We start from the raw sequence: 16,257 nt of genomic DNA, 5'->3' as shown, positions 1-16,257 counted from the left end.
TGGAAGCAGTACAAGTTAGGGTCACCAAACTAGTTCCAACACTCAGTCAATTTGGATATAGACGGAGAATGGAACGTTTGAACTTATTTGATCTACAAACTCGACGACGAAGGGGACAGCTAATAGAGGCATTCAAATTGCTTTAAGGAATAGCAGATGTAGATTACAACAATCTATTCAGTCCAGAGGTATAGGATACAAACTGGAATTGAAAAGATACAACACCAATTAATGTGGCAATTTCTTTACACACAAAAATAGCAAATGTATGGAACAGACTTCTAGCGGATGTAGTAAACAGTAACTCAGTAAACGAATGTAGGAATAAGTTAGACAAGAGCATTAAAACTCTTGAAACGTTTAAACTAAATCGTTCTACCCAAGAGCAAAATAATAAACTCCGCGGATGGACTAAAATGTCTTTGAGACATTCAAAATCCTTGTAACTCACTCTCTCTCTCTCTCTCTCTCTCTCTCTCTCTCTCTCTCTCTCATAACCAAACATTTGTTTCAAGTGAATTAACTATTACTTTAAAATTTAATTTATGTTAATTCAATTTTCCTAATATCTACTTTCTATTTATAATTGATAATATCCTATTTATGGTGCAAAATAAGAATACAAATTGGTATTTCCCCTTTACCTTATTAGCATAATTTATCATATCAGACTTTTCCCCTAACTTTGCTCAAACATTTTATCATTAATTATTTTATGACTTAGAGAATTAGATTATTTTATAAAGAAAGTATGCCAATCTCAACGTTAATTTTTATTAAGTGAGATACTTAACTTAGGACAAATGGAATTACTTAAAGGTTTAAAGGTTGCGCATGGCTGGTTCAGCAAGCTAGGACCAAGGAGGGCCAGGCAATGGCTGCTGATGACTCAGCTAGTAGACTTATAGGCTTCCCCATAGCCCCACAAGGACGGTAAGGTTGCAGTCACTACTAGAAATTATCGAGCTTGAGTTTGGTGTGAACTCCCATCCAACAGATTGCAAGACAGGGACATTTCTTACAAGCTACCACATCCTCTAATTTAATATTTTTTTTATTTAAAAACATTAATTTGATATTTAAAATAGTCCGTGAGATAGAGGAGCTGAACTGCTTTTTGAGAGAAATGTAGCAAAACATATTTTTTTATTCTTGTAATTTTATAACTTGTCTTAAAGAAGCTATGTTCAAAATAAATCGTACAGTTGTGGTCGTGAAGCAAATTGCCTAATATCATGATAGCTAGTATAAAAAGAATTATCTTGACTTAACAGTTAGTACACAATAATATTTTGACTTAGATGGCTTCGACAACATACAGCTAGTAAAGATCAATTTCTCCGCCAACCATATGGTGTTCTTCCTCACCTATATAAGTTATAACATTTCTTCTCCCTTGGAAATTAATTTTGTTTGTGAGCTACTTTTTTACACAAGATAACATTTAAAACGCTTCCAAAAAACTAAAATTACTGAAAGGTCCTTGCTCAGAATGCATCCATAACGTTTAAAGTGCTTTCAGAAGACACAAGTGTTGCATCATCATTTTGTCATTGAGTGGTTGCGAGTAAGCCTACCTCCTTTGACTAGTTTAAACTGGAGAAGCTTATGTTCAAAAGTGATCAATTACGCTTTCGTTAATCAAGAATAGGTTGTTTGCGACAGCTGAAGACTTATTATTATTATTATTATTATTATTATCATTATTATTATTATTATTATTATTTTTATTATTATTATTACTACTTGCCAAGCCACAACCCTTGCTGTAAAAGCAATATGATATAAGCCCAAGAGCTCCAACAGGGAAAATACCCCAGTGAAGAAAGGAAATAAGAATATTGATAGGGTTTCGAAAACCAATTTCACGTGTCTCTTTGTCAAACGATTGGTTCGATGGCGTGACTCGGTAAAAGAAATATTTTTAACGGGTCAGTATCATGATTAGTGATAAGTGATCGACTTGCAGCTTTATTATGACTCCTTGGAAGTTTGAAGGACATCGTGCTATAAACCTCGGTGAAAATTTTGTGGAACCCCCTAACTCAGACTCAATATATCGGATGTCTTTAGCAAGAAGTAAAGGAATGGGTAAAACTGCTTGGTACTTCCTACAATCTATATTTGCATTCATAGTGCCTGTTTATGTAGACGAATCAGAAGCGATTGATCTGCCATCTGCTACATCTGCAGCTTCTAATTCTACTTAAAGGTAAGTGGCGTGGCCAACCAAAGTTGTAACTATTTTCTTCGGTCTGTCAGTTTTCCGGCGTTGCAAGAGATGTTAGGAAAGGGGGTGGGGGGGGGGGCGGTCGGAGAACTCCTCCACTCCACCCACATCGGTAGTAAGTAAGGAGAACCCGGTCCTAAGGTTAGTTTAGGGATGTGTGAGTAGATTAGACAGTTTTCCCCATTCTCCTTGTATTCATGTATTCACCAACCAAAAAATCTAGATTTCCATTGTGATACCCAATAGCTAAACTGTCGTTCTTTAGTGGTGTCCTGTATCTCCAAAACCACCCATTTCTGATAAAAGTAAAAGATTAAATTCATTCATTATTTACATTATAAAGTAGGGAAAACAGGGTTTTCGTATTTGTAATCCAGTGCTGGATGAAACCATTTTACTATAAGGAAAGACTTAACTTATGACATACTTTTTTGAAAGTTTTAATTGCAAATTGTCCATAATTTATATTCACGTCCTCATGGTTAAAATCTGGACGTTTGGCTTTCAGAATTTTAAGTGATCTCTTATATATTCACTGTGATTTATCTGGCAGCAAAATTTATGAACATACAAATAATAAGTCTTCTTTAACAATATGGGTAATATAAAATTAACAAAACTATTTAGGAACCATTTTAAACGTGTAGTTAGCCATCCACATTTTCTTGGTGGCAAGATGATTGAACATTGTTTCACTGGCAAAACTAAGAATTCGCTTTGAATCCTTAAAAACGTCACTAAATAAGAAATATTCTATAATCAAAATTATGTCAACCGGTTTAAAAGTTTTAGGAAATATTAATTCATCAACAGAGTTTGTTTCCGGAAGAGTCTCAGAAGCAGGTGTTCTGAAAGATATTTAACTTTTAAAATGACATTTTTGCTTTTATGGTTTTGATTTAATATTTTATATTTATTTACAATAAACGATATCAGTGTCAATGACCTTCGATGTCAGGATGCCAGAAAACCTCAAATTAATCATTCATTAAATAGTGCTTCAAGTAGATATTCTTACGGAGAGCCTTTCTTGCTGAGAAAATTTGCCATATCTTTGTCAAGTTCTTGCTCTGCGCTTGCAATATTTCTTCATGGAGGGAAAGTAGGATTACAAGTTTCCTCATTCATTTTGGCGTAAAGCAGTCGCTCCACTTTGTCGTGCAAGATCTGGAGCATGAATATGCTCTTGTCCAATGTTACTTCAGAATTTTCTTTACAGTTCAACTTTAGTTTTTTGATTTTTTACGAATCATATCGCTTCATTTTTGGGACTTAAACGTTTATTATGATAAATGTTCGAGACCTTTATCCTGCATTGAACTAGAAACGGTTGCTTTTGTGTGTGTGTGTGTGTGTGTGTGTGTGTGTGTTTTTATGAATGTTGTTTTCTGATTATATTATTTTTAATCATCCCATATTCATAGACTTTTTCAGATGCCATTTAATGTGTACATTTAGTATTAAACCTATTTTTAACGTCAGAAGCCATAACTACGTTAGGATGCTGTCTAGGATCAAATCTGTCAATCAATAACTGATATAGATTACGCAATCCATTACTTTTTGCCCACCATTCACGGCGTAATTGGCCCTTTTTTAATTTATCTTTTATTTGGAAATGATTTATTATTACAATTTATGACACTACAGCTGGAGAGTTACGGGGTCCTTTGACTGGCCAGACAGCAATACATTGGATCCTTTTCTCTCGTTACGGTTCATTTTCCCCTTGCCTACACATACACACCGAATTCTTTACATATTCTTTACATATTCTCCTCTGTCCTCTTACACCCGACATCACTGAGATTACCAAACATTTCTTCTTTACCCAAGGGGTTACTGCACTGTAATTGTTCAGTGGCCACTTTCCTCTTTGTAAGGGTAGAAGGGACTTTTTAGCCATGGTAAGCAGCTCTTCTTGGAGAAGGACACTCCAAAATCAAACCATTGTTCTCTAGTCTTGGGAAATGCCATAGCCTCTGTACCATGGTCTTCCACTGTCTTGGATTAGAGTTCTCTTGCTTGAGGGTGCAATAGGATACTCTTCTATCTTATTTTTCTTTCTCTTGTTTTGTTAAAGTTTTTATAGTTTATATAAGAGATATTTATTTTAATGTTAGTGTTCTTAAAATATTTTATTGTTCCTTGTTTCCTTTCCTCACTGGGCTATTTTCCCTTTTGGAGCCCCTGAGCTTATAGCATTCTGCTTTTTCAACTAGGGTTGTAGCTTAGCAATGTATAATAATAATAATAATAATAATAATAATATATATATTTATGTATATATATATATGTATATATTTATATATACATATATATGTATATATAACTACTGTATATATATATATATATATATATATATACATATATACACATATGGATATACACACACACACACACATATATATATATATATATATAAATATTTACATGCATATATATATATATATATATCATAGTATATTTACATTAATAATTTTTTATTTAACAGTTATAGTGTATTTACAATTGCAATTTTTTCTGAATATCCAAATATGTTTTAAGTAGAAAAATATATCGACTAGTGAATACTTTTTTAACAGAAGTTTTAAATCCCATTTTCTTTATAGCAAGAGTATTTATCATTCTATTTTTGATATATTTAAGTAATTGCGGGTCAGTACTTGAAAATTTTAAGTATGTTCCCATCCTCATTATTATTATTATTATTATTATTATTATTATTATTATTATTATTATTATTAGCTAAACTACAACCCTAGTTGGAAAAACAAGATGCTTTAAGCCCAAAGGCTTCAACAAGGAAAATAACTTAGTGAGGATAGAAAACAAGGAAACGAATACATTACAAGAGAAGCAATACTATCAAAATAAGATATTTTAAGAAACCGCTCTCCTGAGTGTACCTTCAAGCAAGAGTGACAAACATAGGCTATCTGAACCAAGAACAAATAGTAAATTTGGTGAAAGGGCTTTTAGCTATTGTGCGCCTAGACATTATAATAAACTGCCAACTGAAATGAAGGACCTAAAGGGAGCAATTGAATTTAAGAAGAAACTAAAGACATTACTTTTCACAAGATCATATGATTTGGAAGATGCTACAATCAAAGAATTGTATAAGTTATAATGAAAATGTTTCGTTAGATGATTGATATGGACCCGCCCAAGAAGTAGTTCACTCAGAGCTCCAACAGTGAAAAATAGCCCAGTGAGGAAAGGTAATAAGGAAATAGATAAATGATATAGGACGTAATGAACAATTAAAATAAATATTTTAAAAAACATTAATAATATTAAAACATATTTCATATATTAACTAAAAAAGACTTATGACAGCCTGTTCAACATAAAAACATTTGCTGCAATAAAATCCGCTATGTCACATTCTTGAAATCTCTTATTTCTACTCTGTTCCATCCCTCTTAATTCGATTTCTGTCTCTATCCATATTTTCTCTCTCATCCATAATTCCTTCCTCTCATCCAATGGCTTTCTGTTCTTTATCATGGACCCTATCTCCCATTCTTTCTTTTTCAGTGCATTTATTCTCCTCTCCCCTTTTCCCTTGTGTCACACCTTGGTCTCGTAGTTACAGCTCTCTCTCTCTCTCTCTCTCTCTCTCTCTCCAATGGAGTCTCCTCGGTTAGATTAAAAAGTCTTTGAGACATCTAAAATCCTTTCTCTCTCCTCTCTCTCTCTCTCTCTCTCTCTCTCTCTCTCTCTCTCTGTATTTTTAACACACGCACGGGTCCATATACACATGTACAGTATATATTCATCTGTTTTTTTTTTCACAGATAGTTCATTAGCTCTTTCGAAGTTCATGATTGATAATTCTTGCAGATTTTGAGTCTTCTGTTATATATTTTGAGTGTTTTGGATAACAAGTATTCTTGAGTAAAATGAAAAACTATTGTTATTGAACATAGCTTTCTTAACTTTTTAACTGATCTCCTCATCAGCATTGCCCATGATATAAGTGACCTGATATCCAAATGATATAGTAATGCTTTCTTTACTTTTTTTAACATGTTTAATCTAGAATTAACGGAGCTTCTGTATCTTGGATTAATTTAAAAAACAAAATACAATTTATAGATCTTCATGAGTGGATGTTTCAAGTCATCATTGAATAGTCTAACAATCAATTAGTCCTTTCAGATCATTTACCAAGCTACGTGCCAAATCTTCTTAGGTTTAAAGGCTGCTCATGAATGACAGATGCAAAGGACAGTGACAATGCCCTAAAGACTGACCATATAGACTTTTGATCAGCGTTCAAGCCACCTCTCCACCAAAACTATGACCAGGGAGGGCCAGGCAATGGCTGTTGATGACTCAACAGGTATACCTATAGGCTCTCCCAAGCCCCCCATCCTTAGCTCACAAGAATGAAGTTGAAGACACTACAAGAAACTACCTCCTCTGAGTAGGTCTCGAACCCCAGTCCAGCAGATAGACAGGCAGGGACGTTTCCGATTTAGTTATCATACTTTATAAATTTAATCCCTTCCTTTTAATAGAGTTTTTAAAGTTTATATAGGAGATATTTATTTTAGTGTTGTTGCTCTTAAAATATTTTATTTTTCTTTGTTTCCTTTCCTCACTGGGCTATTTTCCATGTTGAAGGCTGTGGGCTTATAGCATCTTGCTTTTCCAACTAGGGATGTAGCTTAGCAAGTAATAATAATAATAATAATAATAATAATAATAATAACATTGATTTATACCAGAAATTCTTGAAAATCTTTATTTTTCAACTATTTTTTTCCTTTCTATCATTCTCTTTCGACACTAGTTGATCCATCTCCAGTCCATTTCCTCCAAATGGGTTCATTACGCATCTTTAATTAGATGCAGGAAGGCTCGAATTTCTTTACCTCGGAGGCTGTCGAGAGGCAAGAATCCTTAAACTAGTTTGCATAAAAGCCTTTGTGGATGACTCCAGCCAAGTTCGGGGAACTCGATTACTGTTCGAGTACATTGATCGAAACCTGCAGGATGATGTTTTACTTTTATATAAGCTAAAGTTTTTTATATTATGTTTAAATATATATATATATATATATATGTGTGTGTGTGTGTGTGTGTGTATGTATCGATATCTAATTATAGGAGCAGATAGATTGTAATAATATATATGTATATATATATATATATATATACATATATATATATATATATATATATGTGTGTGTGTGTGTGTGTGTTTGTGTGTATGTGTGTGTATGTATTGATATCTAATTATAGGAGTAGATAGATTCTAATATATATATATATATATATATTATATATACAATATATATATATATATATATATATTTATATATATATAAATATATATATATATATATATTATGCATATATATGTATATATGTATTATACATATATATATATATATATATATATATATATATATATTATGCATATATTATATATATGTATATATGTATTATACATACATATATATATATATATATATAATGATAATTGATTATCTTTAAACAAATATATATATATATATATATATATATAATGATAATTGATTACTCTTTAAACAAATATGCTAGTGCTAATAGACTTGATTTTCCTTTAAAAAACAGAACTTCGGTACAGGCTTGATATCTCAAGGAATATAGTAACCACGATTTCTTTTAAGAAAAGGACACGAAAGCCTCTTACTAAAGAATTACATCTCTACTATTTCAAACGAAAAAGTGTGAGATAGACGTTTAGAGGCTGAACTTCTGAATATAAGAAAGAAAATATTGCGCTAGAATCTGAAATATCCCATGGCATGATTATATCTTGACTCAAAAAGGGGGAAGAATTATTTTATTGTGCCTAAAAAGATTTAAGTCTGGATTCTGGTCCTATACTGTATATTCCATCGCGATTCTTGATTCAATTATTTTTTCTTTTTTTTCTTTTTTTTTTGACTCAAAAAGAGTGAAGAATTATTATTTTTTGTGCGTAAAATATTTAAGTCTGGATTCTGGTCTTATGTATTCCATCGAATTTCTCGATTCAAAATTGATTTTTTTTTTTTGGGGGGGGGGGGGGGGGGCTGGTTGTTGGGTTGTCCTAAGATGTAAGTCTGACTGTCTCTGGTGTCAGCTTTTAGGTCATAATCGAAGTGAAGAAAATCCTCTTCAGACTCATGCTGTGGTCTTGATAAAGGTTTCTTGCACTTTTCATTCTATTCAGGTATATTTCTTACTTGAGTCAATCTTTATAGCTCCTTGGGCTTCCACGAGACATCAGAATAATGGAAGATATGAAGGCTTTCGAGAGGAAAGTGAAGACCTTATTCTGTGAGTGTTTTGACAGTGATGATCAAACAGTAGGCGAACAATACGCATTTTGAAATGTTAAATGCTCAAGAATGAATTTCATAAAACGACTGTGGAGGTCCTGTAGAGAATAGGGCTCCCCTGCTGTACGGGACCAGATAAGCAGCCCTTAAAGTAAAGTAAGTATTGGAAATATCCCTGTCTGGCGATCCCGCTCAAGCTCGATAGTTTCTTGTAGTGTCTGCAACCTCACCATCCCTGTGAGCTAAGGATTGGGAGTTAAGGAGAATCTGTAGTTGTACCCTTTGAGTCATCAGCAGCCATTGACTGACCCTCCCAGGTCCTAGCTTAGGTGGAGAGGGAACTTGGGCGCTAATCATATGGATATATGGCCGGTCTCCAGTGCAATGTCCTGCTAATTAGGGCAGTGTGTCTGTCCATTGCCTCTTCCATTCATGAGCGACATTTAAAACCTTTAAAATCATCGATTGTAATTCTCCAGTTTGCAATCTTTATTTGAGATGAATTCTCTGAATCAGTCTATATAAATTTGTAAATAAATTTCATAGTTTTCTTGTTAACTTACTCGTTAATAATTGGAATGATAATGTTAATCCATTGATGAAATTATGGTCGTGTTCAAATGTTAGTCTGATATATTTCATGAGCTTAATATGAAGCCAAAGGGGGAAATTAAATCAGTAAAATATTATTTCCTAATACATTTCATCAAATTCAATTATAAATTTATTCGTGTTCCAATGTTACTTCAGGCTAAAAACTGTTTTAGCCATTTTTTTTAATCGGTTAAAATGCTTGATTTTACTGTGATAGATTTATAACTTTTGCTATATACTTTTTAATTCAATCAAAAAAATTTCTCGCGAGGTAAAATACTTAGTTTCATCATCATCATCTCTTCCTACGCCTATTGACGCAAAGGGCCTCTGTTATATTTCGCCAGTCGTCTCTTATCATGAGCATTTAATTCAATAAGTCTCCATTCATCATCTCCTACTTTACGCTTCATAGTCCTCATCCATGTTGGCGTGGGTCTTCCAACTCTTCTAGTGCCTTGTGGAGCCCAGCTGAACGTTTGGTGAACTAATCTCTCTTGGGGAGTGCGAAGAGCATGTCCAAACCATCTCTATCTACCCGTCATCATGGTCTCATCCACATATGGCACTCGAGTAATCTCTCTCATAGTTTCATTTCTAATCTTGTCCTGAATTTTCTGTTAGAATTTTCTTGTTTAGTTTTACTGTGATAGAATTATAACTTCTGTTATATAGGCCTACTTTGACATCAATCAATCAAAAATTCAAATCCTGTTATTCACGATTGCATAGACGACAATAATCAATTTTATCATATCTTTATTAAATCTATACAAAACATTTCTTATTGTTTTCTTAACTTGTATAATTAGTAATTTATTATCATTTTCACTATTATTTAAAATGAGCTTACGACAATGAGTGATTAAGTCAATAGGCCATTAACCTGCTAATCAAGCTTTCAAAGAATGTAGAATAGGAAAATCCAATTATGTGGGAAAAATAGATAAGAAAGCAATATTAAGACTTATCCTGTAATAGATACGGAAAAAGTCTTTTGTGCTGTTAAAGATAATTACATAACTTTGATCAAATGAATATCATAACAAGATCGGTCAATGAACTCTATAACTCTATGCATTAAAAGAGAGAGAGAGAGAGAGAGAGAGAGAGAGAGAGAGAGAGAGAGAGAGAGAGAGAGAGAGAGAGTGTGTGTGTGTGTGTGTGTGTGTGTGTGTTACAAGGGGTAACAAGGATTTTGGATGTCTCAATGACTTTTTAGTTCATCGTAGGAAACTTCATTTGGTCTTGGGTAGAGCGATTTGGTTTGAATGATTACAGAGTTTTTATGATATTATCTGAGAGAGAGAGAGAGAGAGAGAGAGAGAGAGAGAGAGAGAGAGAGAGAGAGAGAGAGAGAGAGAGAGAGAATTTGTATTTTATAATTGTAAAGATGTTATATATATTTTCCTCAGCATTCGAAATTTCTCAAGCTTTAACTTACAATAAACAACCAAATAGTGGACGACAATCGGTCAGTGTCTGACTTGGCACAATATCTGACGTGCAAGATGGCGTGTTCTCTTATACCTCCCACGGCCAAAAAAACTAGAAAAAATAAAGATGATTAGGTTCTTGTGATTGGTCAAGAACGCCTCACTTCAATCGCGCGATGTATAGAAAGAGCTTGACGTCACATGCGCAATGTACGTCTTTATATCTGATTGGCAGTTCCTAGTTATGATATCACTGAGATGCGTTGGAACTAAATTAAGGGAAAGTGACGGTGCGAAGAGATTGTTCGTATTTCTTTTATATTCTGTTTTTACCTCTGCTAATAAACTTGGAAGGAGGATATGTTTAACCCCTGTTTGTGTGTTTGTTTGTTTGTGTGTGTGTTTGATGTCTGTGTGTGTTTGTTTGTGAACAGCTTCCTGACCACAATTTTAATCGTAGAGTAATGAAACTTGCAGGGATTACCTGTTATGTATAAAGCTGGAAATGATTAAATTTTGGAAGGTCAAAATCAAAGGTCAAGGTAACGGTCGAGCGAAAGGTCGAGAAATAAGCTGCTATAGCGGAGGTCTGCGCTCTACTGAGTTCCCCTCTAGGCCTCTAGTCATGATAAATGTTTTTATTTCGTATATTTTTCTTCTTTGTAGATGTCTTTGCTTTGTTAATTTCCCTCCATGTAATGAAGCAATGATATAGCAAGTACTGTTCTTTACATCACATGAGTGAGAGTTATTGGCAATGATATATATTTAATTTGATTACTTTTTGTCATCTGTGTTTACTTGCTTATTTATTAGTCTTTATAGCATTTTTGAGAGAACACTATTGTTGTGTTTGCTGATTTAGTTAACCTAGAAATATTTATTTAATTGTCTGTTTGACCTTGAAGAAAAGAATTAAACCACAGAACAATATTCCTCTTTATTGCTAATTTTGAAGAATTATTATGCGTATTTTTTTCTAATAGATACGTAAAACCTGACCGGGCGCTTTGCACATTAAAGTAAACTATACCCACTGATTACACCAGAAGTAAAAGTACATTTCGACTCACTGACCAAGCTACTTTAGGCATAATTACACAAGTGCCCGTAACCCTTATCTTTTTCATGTTTGGAGCCACTCTTCGTTAAAGGATAATGTGTGTATATATACATACATACACACACACACACACACATATATATATATATATATATATATGTATGTATGTATACATATGTATGTATGTACTGTATATGTATGTACAGTATATATATATATATATATGTATATATATATATATATATATATATATATATATATGTGTGTGTGTGTGTGTGTGTGTGTGTATGTAAATAACCACAATGGCATTTACTCTCGAATTCTTCCTTTGAGAATATATATCCACTGGAAATTCATTTATAACAGCTTCATATATATATATATATATATATATATATATATATATATATATATATATATATATATATATATATATTTATATATAAGGATACTGCTGTATCTCCTAACCATGGATCCACGTATAGTCTCATCGCCTGACTATCGTAGGCTGTAGCTTGTACAGAGAAGTTTGCGTGTCACCTACAAACATCTAGACTTAATAACCGCTATAATCCATAATTCCTAGAATACAATTAAGGCAATGTCGTTCTTCAAGACAAATTAATCTTTCTAGTTGCCATTCACATCACTCTTTCTGTGCATGGTCCTTTTCTTACCCGATTGACATTAAATTCAGATTTTTATGTGGTGTTCAATACTCCCCAGGATGATATTTCAAATCCTCTTGGAGCATTCATATTTAGGGGACAATTACTAAAGAAAAATATGCGAACTGCTAGTATGTTGATACTAATGTACGTGACCCAGCAAAAATGAATGTAAAATATTTAGATAGATATGTACTCACTTGCAGCCCCCTCTCACCTAGTTATGACTACTCCATATCCCCTTACCCGAGTGACGGGAAAGCTCTTGAGTCAACAGAAATAGATAAGTTTATATATATATATATATATATATATATATATATATATATATATATATATATATATATATATATATAAACACTTGCTCCTTATTATATAAGAAATATAAGATTCGTGTCAACAGATTTTTTAACCAATCTCTTATGGTTTTATCAAGACGATATTTGTTTGATAATTTAGTTATACTTCAATTTGAACTTTTGTTCATAGAATGCTCTTTTTTCTGATTATTGTGATTAGGTAACATTCAAATGTATAAAACAGCCAAACATTGTGAAAATGAATAATGAAATGCTTACGATAATTTTCGTGTTTGTAGACCATTTATGATAGACGAGGTAGTGTTGTTTTTTATTTTTGGCAATTTAAGCGAGTCTAATTTTGTTTGCACTAAAGGAGTAAATACACCTCGTAATTATTATAAAATTTGTAAGTAAATGGATTTCATTCACTGGTCTATAGAAAATAAGACTAACAGCTAAGCTTCCCTCTATTATCATTCTTCTTGCTTAGCTTAACTGACCCAAACTAAATTTGATAGGCTATCCTACTTAATGACACAGTAAACATCTAGATTCACTTTTACGTTGTCTTTATTTGTTATAAGCATTATTATATAATAGACTAGCCTATACAAAAGTAAATTTATATAGATAAACTAGAATACAAATATATTAGGTCATTATTGTTAGTGTCAATCTAACCAGTATTCTGTCAACTGTCACCTATATTTCGATCAAGCGGCAAAGGTTCGAATCTTTGCCCGGCCAAAAACACTTATTCTTTGAATTATTTTTTAATCAATTCTTATTGTATGAAAATCATAATTGTTAGGGATGAAATTGTCAATATATATATATGTATATATATATATATATATATATATATATATATATATATATTATATATATACAATATATATACAATATATGTGTATTTGTGTTTGAGTATTTTATGCATGCATATATTATTGGTGTATATCTGTCTATAAAAATGAAGTGTTTATATATATTTATATACACATACAGTACATGTTTGTGTCTGTGCTCTTATCATGTACAGTATATGTATATATATATATATATATATATATATATATATATATATAAATGTCACACACACATATATATATATATTGTATACATATATTATATATACTGTACACATATATATTATATAATGTATATACTGCATATGTATATGTATAAATATGTATATATATATCTATTATATATTATATATATACATATATGTATATATATGTATATGTATATATATACACACACACACACATATATATATATATATGTATGTATATATATATACAGTATGTATATTTGTCTGAGTATTTTATGTATGCATATAATATCATTAGTGTATATCTGTCTATAAACATGAAGTATATATATGTGTGTATATATATATATATATATATATATATATATATATATATATATATATATATATATATATATATATATATAGTGTGTGTGCTCATGGTTACATGTCCAACAATAATAAATAATTATATTTTTGGCTTGTCAGGCAAAGCACTTTATAAAGAGTTTACAGTCGACGGCTCTACGCGAAATTATATAAAATGTCGTTCCATATTTAAACATATACTCTCAGAAAATGTATACAAATCTTAAGCTATCAGGACAATGGATCTAGAAAATTACAAGATACAATTCAACGATATAAGTTGCTTACTTTTTCTTTGTAATTACCGCGTTTTAGTATAAAATGACATTATTCTTCACGGAGAGGAGCTGGTAGTGATTAGGTACCATGACTTGAAATTTTGACAAGATGTGACGCCCCCCTCCCCCCCCCCCCCTTCCCTACTCTGCATGTTGATATGACGCAGTTTTCGTGATGTGCGTATCGTGGGAAAGGGTAGTTGTGATGAAACATGGTGAAGCGGTGTTTCATGGTTTATTATTAATCTTATCGAGAGAGTAACTCATGGGTGGTTGTGATGAAACACAGTGAAGCGGGGTGTCATGTTTCTTTTATTTATTTTTTTATCGCGAAAGAATAATAGTGGAATCACACAAGTAATTTTTTGTCAGAGGTTTTTGCTAACCTTCAGCCGATGCTCGCGAGCGAAAGTGTTGTACCATCACACTACGATATCGCAGTTCGAGGAGCAAATGGGAAAAAGTTAAACGAAACCGATCAGCTGATATCATCATGACGCCAAGAACTTTCCTAACTGTTGCAGTAATATGTATTATCGGTATATCACGTGAATTGATAAATTCTACAACTACCACAGGATGAACAAAGCTGATTTATATTATTTCTTGAGGCTTGTTGGACCCAAGATTTCCAAGCAAGAGCACGTTCCTAATTGCAGCTGAGATCTTGTGTTTTTACATCTGGCGTCATGCTCACGGTTTACGGGCTGCTTCCCGTCCAGTTCGGAAGCCAATATTTCTAGGGTTGTAGTGGCAGATGTAGTAACGTCCCTGACTGGTAATCGCCAGACTGGGGTTCGAGTCCCGCTCAATCTCTAGTTTCTGTGGTCTCTCCAACCTCACCATCCATGTGATCTAAAGATGCGGTGTTTGGGGGAGCCCATAGGTCTATCTGCTGAGTCATCAGCAGCCTCTGCCCAAGCTTGGGTGGAGAGGGGGCTTAAGCGCTGATCATATGTAAATATGATCAGTCTCTAGGGCATTGTCCTGCTTGATAGGGAAATGGCACTGTCCCTTGCCTCTGCCATTGATGAGCAGCCTTTAAAACTTTAAACATCTAATGCTTTCCATTTTGGGCAGCTGATGGCAAAAAAAAGCCTTGTGTAATACCAGCTTAACTTCTTCAATCTAGAGTACACCCAGACTACTGATTAGTATCGCTGGCTTGAATTGGGTCAGTTGTTGACAAGTTAAAACTACCAATTTCGTTTTATCATCCCTATTTTCAGGATTATAATTGTTTCATCTCTTACATGAATTATTCAATTATTTATTATTATTAATATTATTATTATGATTATTATTATGATTATTATTATGATTATTATTATTATTATTATTACTTGCTCGGCTCCTAGTTGTAAAAGCAGGATGCTACAAGCCCAGGGGTTTCAACAGGGAAAATAGCCCAGTGAGGAAAGGAAGCAAGGAAAAACAAATTATAATATACACGCATTTCTGTTGACCTTAAGATGTCAGTTTTTTCCCCGAGTCTAGAATTGGATTAAGAATTGAGCAATTTTACACTGTTTTTTTTTATGGGGGGGGGGAGGGGGGCAACATTTTCAGAGGTTTCTCATGCATACCTGATCATCTGTTACTGATAGACTTCATTGTAATTATCATCCTAACAGTATTCATGATTTTATAAGTGTGATCCAAAAGACTTTCTTTGTGATAATTTTATAAAGTTTATTTCACATGCCTCCTGAAAGACATGGAAATAATTATTCCATAAAAGCTATCTTCTCTTATATTACCCTAATTATCTCCCATATATAGTAAAGCAAATGTCCAAATTTCTGGCATATATATATATATATATATATATATATATATATATATATATATATATATATATATATATATATACATAAATATATATATATATATATATATATATATACATAAATATATATATATATGTGTGTATGTATATGTATATATATGTACATATATAC

This window comes from Palaemon carinicauda, chromosome 8, assembly GCF_036898095.1.
Source record: "Palaemon carinicauda isolate YSFRI2023 chromosome 8, ASM3689809v2, whole genome shotgun sequence".
NCBI classification, from domain to species: domain Eukaryota; kingdom Metazoa; phylum Arthropoda; class Malacostraca; order Decapoda; family Palaemonidae; genus Palaemon; species Palaemon carinicauda.
The sequence above is the reverse complement of the archived record's forward strand: the minus strand, read 5'-3'. Positions refer to the sequence as shown.